This window comes from Apium graveolens, unplaced genomic scaffold, assembly GCF_009905375.1.
Source record: "Apium graveolens cultivar Ventura unplaced genomic scaffold, ASM990537v1 ctg62, whole genome shotgun sequence".
NCBI lineage: Eukaryota > Viridiplantae > Streptophyta > Magnoliopsida > Apiales > Apiaceae > Apium > Apium graveolens.
In genome coordinates this window covers 7,581-22,099 of record NW_027419274.1, presented here as the reverse complement: position 1 = coordinate 22,099, position 14,519 = coordinate 7,581, and the positions used below count along the sequence as shown (strand labels likewise).

General features: G+C 32.5%; 2 long non-coding RNA genes and 1 other non-coding gene across 3 annotated transcripts; 1 reads left to right on the top strand and 2 right to left on the bottom strand.

The window, feature by feature from the left end:
• The first annotated feature begins 4,929 nt into the window (after window positions 1-4,929).
• Window positions 4,930-6,213, top strand: LOC141703085 (uncharacterized). Its single transcript, XR_012567350.1, has 2 exons — window positions 4,930-5,221; window positions 5,616-6,213. It is a non-coding gene; the product is annotated as an uncharacterized LOC141703085 (long non-coding RNA).
• A 925-nt stretch (window positions 6,214-7,138) lies between these two features.
• LOC141703084 (uncharacterized) lies at window positions 7,139-10,441 on the bottom strand. Its single transcript, XR_012567349.1, has 4 exons — window positions 10,357-10,441; window positions 9,939-10,072; window positions 9,747-9,791; window positions 7,139-7,420 (listed from the first exon to the last, which is right to left on the bottom strand). It is a non-coding gene; the product is annotated as an uncharacterized LOC141703084 (long non-coding RNA).
• Window positions 10,442-13,832: 3,391 nt separating this feature from the next.
• LOC141703087 (small nucleolar RNA R71) lies at window positions 13,833-13,939 on the bottom strand. Its single transcript, XR_012567352.1, has one exon. It is a non-coding gene; the product is annotated as a small nucleolar RNA R71 (small nucleolar RNA).
• Between the last annotated feature and the right edge of the window lie 580 nt (window positions 13,940-14,519).

The window sequence follows — 14,519 nt, the reverse complement described above, 5'->3', positions numbered from 1 at the left end:
AGGAGTTCAGTTGATCAGTTCCTATTTAATAGGACATTTCATTTCTATTAGTGGTAGTAGCATTCCAATCAACAATAATATGAGTAAGGCAATTTGGCTAGACTACGTTTTACTCTCTAGTTACATTCATACATTGATTCATACTCTATGCTATTTAAGTTTGTACCAACACTTTGAACCTTTTTTTTGCTAAACTGTTAACAAACTTTGCTAAATTGTAAGTACTACATTTTTATATGCCTAGACATATTAGATATTTTATATACGAATAGCTAAGATTAAAAAAGGATAATCTTAATTTTGTAGGAAAAGCTGAAGGAGGAGGTTAAGGAAGGAAAAATTGCAGTGGAAGGTGTTAATGATGTTTTAACGATGGCTCTTGGCAAGCCTGAGCACGTAGGAAGGGTACGTGATCAAGGATCCCATGTGAAACAATCAGTTTATTTTCTTTAGAAATATTTGGTCAAGTGCAAGTTTTCAAATATGTAGTTAGTGATGTGAGACGTTAAGTAAACTTTGGATGTTTGGTACAAGTTCTTATGCGCTGATCAGATTGTAGGATTTGGTTTTTGTTGAATTTGTTTTTAAGTATTGTGAATGTTGAAGTCTATGGATGTAGTTCTATTTAGTTGGCTTGGATTGTGTTCCTAGATTGATAAGTTGCGGATTGATGGATTGAATGATATGTATTTAGTTTTTTATGGATTTGTGATTGGTAAAATTTTAGTTTTAAGTTTCCGCAGGTGGTGTGCATGAACTGAATTTGGTATGCAAAAATTTTACACTTCAATAGATAATGGTGTTTCAATGAAAAAAAAAAACCATTGTACAATATATATTCAAACAACAGCCACCTTAAGTAATGCATTATCAACACAGTTGCCTTATGCTAGATAATCTAATAGGTAAAAATTATAAGCCATTGTGTCAATAATATTCAAGTAACTGGTAAAAATTAGACAGTGTTGTCTCAAAATATAAAGAACAATGTGACTACTATACAGAGAATTGTCTGAATAGTTTTGAGATAACAGTGAACACCTACTCCATATTCAAAACAATTGTTTAAAAGCATATACACAATGCTTGATTTGAACAAAACTGTTGTTTTAATACCATCCACACAACGGTGCTGAACAAAAGCCATTGTCACAAAGAAATTAGAATAAGAGCTTTTCTTAAAAACTGTTGTTGTTATGTTTTGAGACAATAGTGAAATTGAAATTACCATTGTCTCAATAGACATAAAATTTTAAGAATAAAATTAGATACTCTTAGTTGACACAAATTTACCGTTGTGTATAACTAAAACAGTTGTTTTACTTTGTTTCAACAACGGTTCTTATTTCCAATTCCATTGTTTGTCTTGAACTGTAAATTGAATACTCTTAGTTGACACAAATTTACCGTTGTGTAGAACTAAAACTGTTGTTTTACTCTATTTTCAACAACAGTTTTTATTTTTAATTCCATTTTTTGTCTTGAACTGTAACAAGTCTTGCGTAACTGTTGTGCTATCTTGTTGTAATAAAAGTTTAAAAAACCGTTGTCTTACTTCATATCAGCACGAGTGCTGGGTATTCAACAAAAAATTTTAAAGTCAGACAACGGTGCAAAACTGTTGTGTCAAAGCAAATTTCTTGTAGTGTAAAACTCTTTTATTGGTAAATAGGGTGATTTATATACCAGTATAATATTGGTAGTGGTTGGTATGTAAAAGTTGGTAAAGAAAGACTATTTACTTACACTAACGTACATTGGTAGGTAAAGGTTATTTCATAGAATTTCAAAATTTCTTGGTAAAGAAAGACTATTTACTTACACTAACGTATAGCGGCATGTAAATTATTGGTAGGAAAATCCTAAATTTCTTGTAGTGCATGTCTTTTTTATTTTTTATCTTAAATTACCTAGACATATAGCTTAAGTTTTGCTAACGTGTAATGCATTATCACTACCGCATAAATGGTCTTTACCAACATCCAAAAATGGTGTTGTTAAGAAAAATGTTGGCTTATATGACATGAAATTAAAAAGTATGATATATGGGAACATCATAACAAAATATTTCTATAAATATTGCCTTAGATTTGCTATGCCAACACCCTTATCGATGTTGGCTTAGATATGTGAAAAAGTTAAAAAATGAAGCAGGGAAAAAATCGCGCTCAAACTAAAATTGATATCTCGCACAAATAAAAATAGAAAATTTGACAAAAGTCAAAACACATGACACAAAATACAAGCTCAGCTCAGTCGCAACTCTTCTCATCACCGCAGGCGCTCAAACACTCAATCGCAACTCATCTCGCTTCCCTTCATCTGCTCTTCGCCGCCAGTCTTCTTGCTGCCGCTCAGTTGTTCATCTCTTTAAACTCTGTATGATTTTTTTTAGCTCCTTTTTAAAGCTCCACTTACTCTAATTTAATTTATAGGTACAAAATCGATTTATAATTTGTTAATTTGGGGTTTACAAACCCTAATTCTGGGTGTTCTTTATAATTGTTTACACATCCTAATTTTTGGGGTTTTTAATTTATTAATTTGGAATTTACAGACCTTAATTTTGGGTGTTCTTTATAATTTGTTTACAAATCCTAATTTTTAGGGGTTTTAATTTGTTAATTTTGTAGTTGTCAAACCCTAATTATTTTTGGGGGGTTTTATATGTATGCCGTGTTTTTATATTTTTTGAATTTTTGGGGGGTTTTATACCATTTATATGTTCTTATATAGGGAAAATGAATTTTTTCGTCACCCAACTTATTGTGTGTTTAGAAACTTACCACTCAACTATAAGTTTTTTTTATTTTACTCACTAATATTAGGTTCGGATTTGATTATTAGTATTTTGTCAATTTTCTATAGTATTATTAAAATATAGTGATAACTAGTACAAAAAGTGTCATATGTGTCTTATAAAAAAGCTTATATATGTCTGAGTTTACTAGATGCATATGAAGGAGTCGCATAATGTTGTGCAAGACATGCTTGTGCTATAACAAGACTAAGTCTTATTGGTAACCCTAAGTAAGTTATATTGTAATCTAATTTTGTATTTTATGTTATAACATTTCAGTCTGTAAATATGTATATAGACTAGACTGGAGTATTTTTATGTAAGCAGTCTCAAGCCTAAGAATAAGCTCTGGAAGAAGATCATGAAGATCATGCCTTAGAGAAAGTGTGAAGAAGCTTGGAGTTGAATAAATCTATTTTGTGAAAAACATTCTAAGTCAAGAAGTCTACAAGTCACAGATTAAGTGTTATAGAGAAGTCAATCGAGACTCCAGAAAGAAGTCAAGAAAAGCTTATAAAGAAGTCTCAGAGATATCGACAAGCCAAATTGAAGACACGAAGATTGGATATCGACAAGTCATTTCTTTACTAGAGAACTCTGAGTTATCAACAAGTCATAATATCACTAGAAAATTCAGAGATATTGATAAGCTGATTCTACATGTAAAGAAATGGAGATCTCGATAAGTCAAGATTGCACTCGAGAACTAAGAGACCTCGAACAGTCAAACGACATTCGAGAACTCAGAGACCTCGAACAGTCAAACAACATTCGAGAACTCAGAGACCTCGAATAAGTTAAAGTCACTCGAGAACTCGAAGATCTCGATAAGTCAAAAATCATTAGAGAACTATGAGGCCTCAATAAGCTTTTATACTTATCAAGATGTCAGTTCTCTAACAGCTAACCGGAGACCTCTAATGAAACTCAAATACAGAATACAATCAAGTTAAATATCCAAGATTATCAATCAACAAACGATCCAATCAGTTGGATTGACAAGTCTACAAGAAGCAGTTTGAAGAGTGCAAGATAAAGGGTGAAGATTAACTGACAAAGGAAGATCAAAGTTAACACAATATGGAAAGATATGCTAAGCCAGAAATGGAAAGATTAGTGACAAGATGTTAAAGTGATTAGCACTTCTTATTACATGTTGTGTAAACCAGTGTTTAACTATTCTATAAAGTTAACACTGATCCTTTGTTAGCAAAAAACCATATAATATCTGAATTATATATGTATGTTATAGGAAGGACGCATATTATTTTAAACATGTGATCAGAACAAATGTATATACATTGTAAACAGACGCATAAAATCAGTTCATATACGTCTTTTACTTTTTAGGTGAGGTACTAAGCTCAAAACCAAATTTATTAGGAAGAGACATCCCAATCCGTACTAAAATTATTGGGAAATAAAAAATAAAAAATTCTATATAATCAAATTAGCAAACTGATCATAAAGTACTAAAAACATTAAAAAATTACATATCAATATTTTACCAAACGATACTTTCAAAAACCAAATGAAAGCACTAATCACAACTCCTTCATGCAACTCTTAGTGATCCAAAATCAAAACTATAAACCCATCCACTCTAATAGAATTGTGAAACAAGTATATATATAAACACAAAAATAGAATAATGTTGTAATAATGTGAATTTGGTATGAAATCAAACAACTATCACAAGATATTTTTCTTACAAACATAGTTTGTTAACTTATTTTTAAGATTTTTTTGTATATAAAAATTTAAACATTAAATTATTATTCGGAAGAAAAAAATTTAAAATAATTCATGAAACTACATCTTTTAGGAGCCTTAAAATGCTTGTCAAACTCTCATCACCAAGGTAAACGTCTCGGGGGACATATGAAGTACTATAAATAAAGATATAGACATATATCGAATCATTAAAATATTAATGCTACAAAAAATTGACATAATGCTAATAATCAAATCTGAACCTAACGTTAGTGAGTTAAAACAAATATGAACCTAACATTAGTGAGCAAAAGAAAAAAAATAATAGTTGAATGGTAAGTTCCTAAAAACACGATAAGTTGGGTGACGAAAAAATCCATTTCCCTTTTATATATATGTATATGTTGTAATTTTCCCCATCTCTTTTCTACATCAGTTGCAGATTGTATGTGTAGGTCAGGTGCTATTGATCTAATTTGCGTTGATTTCATCTCTGTACTTAGTCCTCGAGCTAAGATTGAAGCATGCGGCCAGCTCTCTTCTTAATATATTATTTTAATAATAGTAAAATCACAATGGTTTACTGATTTAGTTTCTTTGTTAATGAATAGGGGGAGATAGGAATGCACCAAATGGGTTTACAGGCGCGCTTAACAAATCAGATTCAAGTGATAGTGGGGCATCTGCATAACATTTAAAAATTTCAAGGTAGTAATGTGTACATAACACGTAGAGAATCGCGGCTGACAAAAAACAACTAAATATTGATAAGGTTATTTACCTTAATGTGTACTATATTGATACTTTGTCAAAAAAACATATCTAGTAATGCAACCGAGTGTTATACAGAGACCGTGCATGCATCTGATGTCTTATTTTTGAATTATTTGAATGATTTGAATTATTATCTACCATGTTCACTTCAATCTCTTATTTTTCATTGGCAAGTAATAACCCCAGTCTTGTTTCTATTTATGTTTTTGATGTCTCTTATCTGATACATCCATGTTTGCTCATTTTTATGCAGAGTATATGCTCATATAATATTTTTATGGTATAAATTATCTAACAATTCTTGATTTTCTTTCCATCTAAACTGCAGGGCTTTATATCTTCTGTTGGCGAGAATCATAGTACCAGATTCAAGGTGTTTTACTCAGACCCCCTGGATTATCACACTTTACTTGATGCATTCAAGGGATGTTGTTTTTTATTTTACTCCATCTCTCCTCCCTCTGACCACCCTACCTATGATGTAAAAAACTCTCCCCTAATTTATTTCTAAAAGGAACACTGGAGGCTGCTTCTGAATATGTATTCATGAATTTATATGTTGTGACAGCTGGCTATGCTCTTTTTTTTCTTTCAGGAATTTATGGCAGAACTAGAGGTAATAGCTATACACAATGTATTAGAAGCATGTGCCCAAACTGATAAAATACACAAGATAGTCTTTACATTCTCAGCCACAGCTGTCGTGTGCGCGTAATTTTCGTCCAATTCAGTTGGTGATCTCCCTTCAGAACTTTGGTGGACTTTTTAGCAGCTAGAGATCAATTGTAAAAGTTGGTTTCTAATACATGTAATTTTATATAAATAGAAGTTTAGGCTGGAGTAGTTAGAATTAGTATGACTTGAAATTTTATGTTTGTGTGACTTGGAAGTTCTTTATTCAAGTAATTATAGTGAAAGTTCTTTAAGTTGATTGAGTTGCTTCTTGTGTGTTTACTATTTGGATTAATTTATTTAATATTGGAATGTTTTATTAGATAACAAGTTGCTCAAAAATTGCCGTTAAAAGTGTTACCTTAGTCTGATAAGGTGTTGGAAAAAATAAAATAACTTGTGTTGCTATAACATGATAAGGTCTTGGAAAAATGAAAAATGTTATTCAACTGGTGTTGCTATAGAGGGAGAAAGATGTTGCAATAAGAATTATGGCAACATCAACATTATGTTGCTATTGACTAGAGGGTGTTGCCATATAGTTAAAGCCAACATCAGTGCTAGTGCTAGTGTTGTTATTGAGTAAAAAAATGTCGCCATAGAAACCTAAGGCAAAATAAGATCGATGTTGGCACAGTTTTCTGAAATGTGTTGGCATAATATCAAATGCCACATGTAAATTTCCTACACCCTCAAAATTGATAAAAGTGTTGCCTTACGACTCATGACTACATTTTTCAGTATTTTTAACATTTTTTTTGGATGTTGCCGAAGACCATTATGTGGTAGTGTATTTTCAATACTTTAAAAGAAGTGACTACGTATTTTATATGATTATATTTTAAATTAATCACTACGCCATATATTGGATTCTGCAAATCCAAGAAACCGTTACTAAATGCCAAAAAACCGTTGCTATTTGTGCAAAAAACACTATTCCAACGCTATTTTGGGTTGCAATTTTAGCTGTTGGGAAATAACTTTATTGCAACCCCGACAAACCCTATTGCAAACCCTCCTTATCTCTTATAGAAACATCCTATTACAACACCAACGAGGGTTGCAATAGAATTTGACCAGTGTTGCAACAGGGTTTGGGCTATGAGTATAATATTATGGGCCCCAAATGTGCGCCCATCTTTGCATTTTTTATAAAGTTGCATATCCCCAAAATATATAAAATTTTCATTTCATTACCAAATAATACCAAACAGAAGCAATATTACCAAAATACACCATTGTCAAAGTACATAGCTTGATATATAGTTCCAAACCAAGCACACAAAATACATTACATTCTTAAAAAAGTGAAACACCTTAATCTAAAATTAAAAATGCTAAAAGAATGTAAAATAGTTTGTCAAACTTTGACATATCTTCCTATAAGACAAGAAAGACCCTGTGCTTTTCCTTGCACTAGTTCATCAAAGTCTTCTACACACCATAGCCTGCTCTTCAATCCTGATTTTGCAATTATAAATACCTTTCAGTTGACCAATCAAAGACATAATTAAATTCCATGCAAACATGATTTTTAATGACAAAATATACAAAAATTAATTAGTTAAATCATATAATTCTGAATATAACTGCTCAACCTCTAAGAATTTTTCAGCTGGATCCGTGTTTAAGGATGACAAAAGTATTCTAACAATACCAGTGACACTAGACGACGAAGCTGTCAAAAACAATGAAAAAAGTTGCTTCCCTGGAACTAAGATGGCTTGAATAATAGCAACAAACTATACCATCCAATATCGCAAGGCAAATATAGCGATGATGAAAAAGACATAATTTACAAAAAAGACAACCAGCATCTTTCGCTCTTCCTGAAGGGCCTGCAATTCATCCGCATCGTGTACTAATATCCCTCCAACCTAAACTAGAAAAAAATGTCAGCCGCCAATAAAAGGATCCAGACATAAATGGCCCATATTGATTCCAAACACTACAATGGTCCATCAGCTATTTTGTCTGTGTAAAAAGGGGTCTGTTCTATAACTTAAAGTCGTCGTTACAACATACAAGCGTTAGAAAATGTGATTACATTTGCTTATGATGATTCATCTTTTAACATAAAAATCTCTCATATATTAAATGATAACTGACAATATGAATCTGGGTGATCACTTACTATCTTTAGCGATCCCCTCATCAACAACGGTCATGATGATTCACCTTGTAGACGTGGAAAACCCTCCAAGGTGAAGGGAAAAAACCACGAGGTGACAGTAAACGACCCAGACTAAAACACTTCCACTATAAATAATGGGATACACAAGTTTCTCTCTAGTTAATACTAGAGGTACATACAAACATTAATCTTCACATAGATGTGGATTTCACTAATAATACATTAAACCAAGTTTGGATATTCTCACCGATTTGTAACACAGAATTCACAGATACAACCTTATTGCTGCTGGTACTTCCACCTCTGGGATTGTTTTGAATCACTTCACGCTACTACACAAAAGGTTTTGTCTCCCCCCTTTTATTTCCTTTTTTTTCCTCTCTCTCTAACATTCTACTGTGTTTTTGTTTTTTTTATTTGTTTAGTTGGGCTTAATAAAATCATAGCCTACATAAGTGGACCAGGCACAACATGTAGACGGTAAACATTCTCCGAGTCCTTTGATATTAGTATGATAATAATTTATAAGTTATAATGTTCAGTGATTTCCCTAAACTTACGGTCTTAGGTCATATAATGCAGTACATAAATGTTGGAGTTAATTTTAAACATGTTTTTATTTATTTGCAGAGTTTTATTATGTTTGAATAAATCAATGTGTACGTTGTAGTAGTCATAGGTGGTTAGGAGAACGTGGAGTTATATTAGGATCATGTCCTGGTTTGAAGGAGTTTAGTTGATAGGTGTTTCTATTTAATAACCTCTGTAATCTTTTATTCAAATAAGTAATCCCAGTTGCAGTTTCAAGCATATATTACCATTCTGTATCTTAGCATATCAGTTTAGTTCTATCAATAAATTATCAAAAAACATAGAATCTTAATTTGTTGATTAAATGCAAATATATAATGTAGAATCATCACACAAAATAAGTGAGATTTAAAGTTATTACCGTGGACAAAGAGCTTCGTTGAGCCTCCGGTGGGATCTCAAATTCTAGTTCTGGAATATGCACATAGTAAATTTGTGCTTGTATGAGTTGAAGTATTAATAGTAGATTTATTGATAATATGGTACTTTCGGTAAGTTAGTTACTAATGTTGTAGTATAATTACAACTTCTAATGCAACAATTCAGTTTATGTTAAATTTATGAAAAGGAATAGTTTCCACCACTCTCTCTATAACTGATTATCTCTATCTCTAGGGTTTTTTTTTCTCTATATTCAATCTTCTACTAGTTTCTCTTTTTTCTCTGCCTAAACTTTACATTTCTGCCTTCTATCTCTCTGATTCTATCTCTATTCTGCTATTTTTCTCTGCTCTATCTAGCTGTTACCTTACTTAAAACTAAATAAAACACAAAAAACAGTGATAGAATCAACTTAGCAACCTTATGATGAAATGGATCATTAATTTGTTATATACTAAAACATGTTTTCTTCTGTAACACAATTTCCAATTGACTGATGTTGAGAGTAGATTTAGTTTTATTTAATTGTCATTCTTTTGAACTTCTAAATACGCAACATATTCACAGGACAAATATCACCACTCTAGCATAAGTGATAAATACAAGAATTTATGAATATCCTAGAATAAAACTTGGTTACATCATATAGGTATATCTTCACAATAGAACTGTGATCATTACCTTTATTGTGGCACTTTCAGACTTCACCACTTGTCGATTGAGGACCTGAAAAGAAAATCATATTAGCCTTTCACTACACTTGAGATAAAGATGATAATGTTCATTTACATATCAAAACAGAAGAGATCTATATATACTATAAGCATGGTCTACATTTATGTTAAAAAATTGAAAAAAAATCACTCCTACAACCTTTCGGTCACCTGGTTGTATTTTCAGGCAATAGTTACACTCTCGCGATTGTATCTCACCGGAAAATTGTACTTCATTGTTCCTGCGAATTACCTCTCACCATAATGTGTGCACTCGAAAGCTGACAACAAGATCTGCGATCCAAGAAAATTTCAAAATATTATGTTAACAAGAAACCAAAATCCAATCCTTTTGCAGACAAAATTAAAAGGAGTAAAACACATAGAAAAAGAGGTAAAGATTCAAAAGATTTAAAATTTAACCTTGCCATGAAACCTTCATAACTCTTTCAAGACACAAGTGAAATCAGAAATAAACTAACATTTAGCAACCAGATAAACGAAATGATATTATACCATTAACCAACAATCGTCTAGAAAATTCCAATTGATTAGCAATAGCGGATATATACAAATACCTATTTTGCATAATCTTCAATCACGAAAGTCATAAACACATCCTGAACAAAGAAGTTTCTTGGAAACATCCATATCCAAACCTTGTTATTATGTTAAAATAGAGAAAAATGAGTTACAAAAATCATATTAACAATCGAGAAAACAAAGAAGAAATGTTAAATACCTTGTAAAACAGAGAGAGACCGTAACACCCACGACTTAAAAATAAATATTAGATGGAATGAATGGAATAAATATTCTAATTATGTGTTACTTGACATCTGTGTTCGATGTTTACATGCGATAAATTCATGAATTTTAATTTTTATATATCTAAAATAAAGTATAGATAATTTTGTTATTTTTATAGTAATTTATACGTCATTATATGATTTTATAAATGATTTATAGATTTATTTACTTATTTTTCAAATTAGATATTAATTATTTTGAATAATCGGAAATCGTCCAACTTCAACGGTTTTTACGTTTTCACCACCCAGAAGTTTCGGGAAAACTCATTTCTATCTTAATTTGATTATTTCGAGCATTTTCCATGTATTGACTTTTTCAATCCGGAGTACGGTTTTACCCATACGATTCCCGATACAAATTTTATGATATTATTTTAGATTCGGTAAACGATAAACCAGATATTTTTGATATAAGAGATATTTTGATTATAGTCCTATCTTATCCTTTCACAGTATGTACAATCATATCATATCTTTTCACAGTACGTGCAATCGTATTTTATCTTTTCGCAGTACGTGCAATCCTATCTTATCTTTTTATAGTACGTGCAATCTTATCTTATCTTTTCGCAGTACGTGCAATACTATCTTATCTTTTTATAGTACGTGCAATCTTATCTTATCTTTTCGCAGTACGTGCAATCCTATCTTATCTTTTCGTAGTACGTGCAATCCTGTCTTATATTTATGTAACTATAAATAGCCCTTACAGTACCTTGTTTTGAAAAAGAAAACCAAACAGAAAAATCTTATAATTACCTGGAGAAAATACGTATATTCATAGTATTTTTCATAATCAAACGAGGATTTGAAGGCATTATCGAACTCCGATTTTAGCATGTAAGTAGTTGAATCGAAGCTCGTAACAAGTAGAATCAAGTTTCCGCAACCATATCATTGTAGATTCAAGTGGACGAAAGATCGATAATAAATTAATTCAAATTTCGGGATTCATAAAGAATAAATTAAGCGGTGCACGATAAGTATATACTATACTATTTCACTGTTGATGTTTTGATCTTTAAATGATGATTAATTTAATTTGACTGATGATTCACTGATGAAAAACAAGTATTCTTGCACTGATACTTAATGAACTGATGATGATGCTTCCTTTTTGGAAGTAAGCTAAAGCAATTGTTTAGCTGGTTGGGATCCCAACTTGATGAATTGATGAATTGATGAACTTATCGTGCCTGAATACTCTATTTTAATCTTGTGAGAACTATTATGTTATGATAAACTCTTGATGATCGTGATAAGTGATAAGTGGATTTTATATCCATTTCGAATGCTTCGTATCGGCTTAAGTTGATGACTTGATCTCAAGTATGTAGTGTTTTTGATGCATTTTTGTTGAGTCTTTGTAGAGCTATAACTAGAGACATGAATGGACTTTTCTATGCTTCTATGATGGAATAAAATTTGGAAATGAAAGGCAAAATCTTTCCAGAGGAGCGGAGCGAGAAATAAAGAAATCAGATTTTTTTTGACAGAAGGCAAACGCAACCGCCCTCTACCTTGGCGCGCCCGCACTGCTTGAACAGAAGGCTAGCGCGCCCGCGCTCTGTCTTGGCACGCCCATGCTAGGTCGTGCAAAAAAAAACCTGTTTTAATTCTGATTGGAAGTTTCATGCAGTTAGAGTAATCTGGAAGATATTAGTCGGATGAACAGAACTCTGGGAAAAAATAACAAGTGGAGAGCACAAGACAGCTAAGAAGAATAAGATCTAGTTCTAAATCTTATTTTTATATTCTTCTAATTAGGCGATACATTGAATGCTCGTTTCAGATTTGTTTTCTAAACCTTAATACTTTAATATTCTCTTGTAGTATTCAGAACCTTTTTACTATCATGTTTTCATTAGAACCCATGATGACGAGCCGTTCGATTATGAACTAATCGTTATCATGGGATTCTAACGGATTTAATTATAGAGTTTAGTAGTTGATTGCCTTAAGTTTTCAGTGTGTGATGAATTATTGATTTCCTAGTATGGTTGTGCATAATCTTCTTGGGTGTGTAACTAACATCTAAGTTGTATTGTTAATCTCTATTGAATGCGAAAGTGGATATAGGGGTTTAGAACTTGTCATGCTAGCATAGCTTTATGGATGTTTTAACATGCATGATTCGTAGTATAATTTTAACCATCCTACGCTGCCCTATGTGATCTCAATGGATAACTTGCTCTTTAACCGTTATGTTTTCAAATCTTATAGACATATAAGGTCTAAACATAATTGGTGTCTGCTAGCTTTTATCTAATTTATGGATGCTGAGTGGTAGGGTATACATATATTGAAAGATAGTGCGTACTAATTTCGTGTTGTCTGATTAGCTATCATAACCATCACATACTATGATTAAAGGTATAAACTCTGAATAAAGTATTTAATAAAGTTGAAATCCCATGTTTTATTTCATATAAGTAACTTGATTTTAATCTCTTAGTTAATTCACTCTAGCCAAATTACTTTTAGATAATCAAACTTAATTTGATACTTGCCTTAGCAGTGAATAATAATCATACATTGTTGCATAAGTGTACATTATAAATTAAACCAATCTCTGTGGGAATGAACTAAACTTAATCTTATACTACTTGTGACCACATACGCTTGCGTGTTTTTGTGCGTACAAGTTTTTGGCGCCGCTACCAGGGATCAGTGTTAAGAATTAGTTTATGTGCTTATCATCAGTGGTCGTTATAGTTTACTGACTCGAATTATTTCTTTTATTAATTTTACTTTGCTTGTGTGTTTCAAGGATTAGAGCGAGCGTGTATGCGAACACGTTCTCAATCTCGTAAGGACACACTAGAAGAAGCAGAAATGGAAGTGATCATTGCAATGGGAGAACCAACAGTAGAAACGAAAACATTAAAGGATTGTTCTCAACCGAAAATCAATGACATTCAGTTTAGCATTGTTATACCAGCCATTGCAGCTAATACCTTTGAAATCAAGCCTGACACGATTTAAATGGTACATAATTCAGTCCAATTTGGGGGTGCTCCAACGTAAGATCCCAATATGCACATCATAATTTCATCAAAATCCGCGACACCTTCAAATTCAACGGTATTTCGGAAGATGCTGTGAAACTGAGACTTTTCCCATTTTCTCTGAGGGATAAAACTAAGAGCTGGTTACACTCTCTACCAACAGGTTCTATTGCGACATGGGAGGATCTTGCTCAGAAATTTCTTATTAAATTTTTCCCTATGGCAAAAACAGCTGCAATCAGGAATGCTCTTACTCAATTTGCACAACATTCGGGAGAATCTTTATGTAATGCTTGGGAGTGATACAAGGAGATTCTTAGGAAGTATCCTCATCATGGAATGCCTGATTGGATGGTAATCAATTGCTTCTATAATGGGTTGGGAGCACTGTCAAGACCCATGCTAGATGCAGCATCAGGTGGAGCCTTATGGGCTAATAGCTATGAGGAAGCTTATGAGCTAATTGAAATGATGGCTGCTAATGAATATCAGAATCCAACTCTGAGACTACCATAAGGCAAGGTATCAGGAATTCTGGAGGTAGATACAACTACGGCTATAGCAGCTCAGCTAAAGGCTTTGACCATGAAAGTGGATTCTCTGGCTAACTATGGACTTCATCAGTTAACAAGTGTTTGTGAGCTTTGTGCAGGTGCATATGTGACGGATCAATGTGCTATATCTAGTGAGTCAGTACAGTTTGCGAGCAATTTTCAGAGACCACAACAACCTGTATCTACCACTTATCATCCTAATAACCAAAACCATCCTAATTTCAGTTGGAGCAATAATCAGAGTGGTATACAACATCCACAACAGCCTTACCAGCAGTTTGGACCCAAGCCATTCAACCATCCCGGTTTTCAACAACAGTATGCACCAAGGAAACAATTTCAGCAACCGGGAATGCATCAATAATCC